Genomic DNA, 2,395 nt, shown 5'->3' with positions numbered 1-2,395 from the left:
CCCAGGCAAGGGGCGGCCCGACGTTCGAACGGTTGCAATGACATCATGCAAGTACGTACCCATTTAAAGTTTGAAAATAGGTCAAGATCATTTCGGACCTAAGGCCTCTTATCATTCGCTTTACCAGATAAGAATAGAATCCGAAATGTTGCATGCTCCAGCTTTCCTGAGGGAAACTTCGGAGGGAACCAGCTACTAGATGGTTCGATTGGTCTTTCGCCGCTATGCCCAAAGTGCACATCAAACAGATTAGGCATAGTTCACCATCTTTCGGGTCACATCCAACGCACTCGCGGTAGTTATGGCATCGAGTGCCTGGTATAACAACCGGGGATGGAGGGACGAGCAGAGAGTCTCATCCGTAATCCCGCACAAGTTTCAAGTTATGTTTTTGCGCCTTTGGTGTTTCAACTGAGTACCATTGGCTCGCGCGCAAGATAGACTTCTTGGTCCGTGTTTCAAGACGGGTCCCGAAGGTACCTCGATATTATCGTTGCCTCAGCCGTCACTGGGAGTGACGGTCTGCGTGGAAATCCATCACGCGTCCGGCTGCACACCACGCAACGGTAAGTGCCAGGTTACGATGTTCGTCTTTCGACCTGAGCGTCGCTACTGTGGGACTAACAACCAGATGCCAAGGGGCAATTGCCGGACCTGTAGTCGTTTTCTTGACTAGCGGTTTCGTAATGGATCGCAACGTCCTCGTAAAGCAGAAGATAAATACCCTGCAGCAGACCAGTGAAGGCCAGCCACATTGGCATATCTCCGCTTTCGAGTTCAACGGGCTTGACCTAGGCAGTTTCACGTACTTTTGACTCTCTATTCAGAGTGCTTTTCAACTTTCCCTCACGGTACTTGTTCGCTATCGGTCTCGTGGTGATATTTAGCTTTAGAAGGAGTTTACCTCCCACTTTGTGCTGCACTATCAAGCAACACGACTCCATGGAAAAATTTTCCACCATCAGCGCCGTCCTACGGGCCTCATCTTCCAGCACATGAACTGGATATTTCAATAGTGCATCACCCTACGTGCTGAGCTCATCCCTTTTCGCTCGCAGCTACTCGGGGAATCCTTGTTAGTTTTTTTCCTCCCCTTCATAAATGTTAGGGGTAGTCACACAATATTTGAGGCCACGGTTTTAGACACAGTGTGTCCTCTCAAGTTTGTGCGCACCGATGGTCGTCGCACTCGAACCGAGGATCTTAAATGTTTTGCCACCACATAAGGTAGCAAAACACCATGCTGCGTGCGTACTCTCGTATACTGTATCGATTTTAGACCGGGAGCCACCCGGTCTACCTCAGTGCACCGCCCCAGCAGTCGTGAAAGCCTCATTGCTCGGAATCTGTGCAGTCTTTCCAAGCTTGTTTATAACCCTTATAATCATTCTAGATACGCTCTAGTCATTGTAATATTATCACGACTGCAACCTTTCTTAGTCATTTGTTACATTTTTATGACTGCAACCCTCGATCGATACCTACGAGAGTACAACACAGTTAGATGTATAAATACAAGCACTCAAAATTGTGTACATCGCGTTGTACGATGTGTATTATGCGTTCAACTTGTCAATGTTCATGTGTCCTGTAGTTCACATTATGACTCGCATTTAAATGCGGTCTTCATCGATCCACGAGCCGAGTGATCCCCTGCCTAGGGTTTGATGGTTTGTTATGCATTCGCATGTATTCAAAAATGAAACACTGTTTTGATGGTTGCACAGTACTGCAAGAGTTCTGTACAGGATGACCAGACCTACCGTGCGTGTTTGCACGGACCACGCGTACCGTGGTAGCGTAGCGCGTTATAAAATGAACCTATCACGCGCTCACTCGGTGCCGCGATATTGACTAGCCAGCCTTTTGGTAGTTTACCTGAGAGCCATCCATACTACCTCAATGTACCGTCCCAGCCGGGTAGTCAAAACGGCTGGCTGTGTGCACGCCTCGGTGGTAGATACGTACATGCATCTCCGAGTGCGCACCGCTCCGCAGAACCGCGTATGACGTTCGGTTCGATGGTGTAATTTTCATATACGCTCATGAACGAAAAAAAATACACCTCTGTGCGCGCACACGACAGCCCTCACATCGACACACGAGTCGGAGTACACTCGACTCACCTCAATGTACCGTCCCAGAAGGGCAAATTCAAGCCAATTGTAAGCCAATGGCTTAACATCCCTAAGCGAATTTGGCTTCCAATGCACACAGTCACATGCACACGAGTCTACACCGACTCAATTCTAAGTCCGCAAAATTCACATGTCCAGACATTTGTCAACGCTTAACATGCGAATTTGGCTTGACGACGACACCTCTGTGCGCGCACACGACAGCCCTCACATCGACACACGAGTCGGAGTACACTGACTCACCTCAATGTACCGTC

General features: G+C 48.7%; 2 pseudogenes; both read right to left on the bottom strand.

Annotated features, from left to right (window-relative positions):
• Positions 1 to 1,134, bottom strand: part of LOC119765708 — a 3,192-nt pseudogene extending 2,058 nt beyond the window's left edge.
• Positions 1,135 to 1,516: 382 nt separating this feature from the next.
• LOC119765710 lies at positions 1,517 to 1,665 on the bottom strand (annotated as a pseudogene).
• Positions 1,666 to 2,395: the final 730 nt, after the last annotated feature.

The sequence above is a fragment of the Culex quinquefasciatus genome, chromosome 1, assembly GCF_015732765.1.
Source record: "Culex quinquefasciatus strain JHB chromosome 1, VPISU_Cqui_1.0_pri_paternal, whole genome shotgun sequence".
In the NCBI taxonomy this organism is placed as follows: Eukaryota; Metazoa; Arthropoda; class Insecta; order Diptera; family Culicidae; genus Culex; species Culex quinquefasciatus.
The sequence above is the reverse complement of the archived record's forward strand: the minus strand, read 5'-3'. Positions and strand labels throughout refer to the sequence as shown.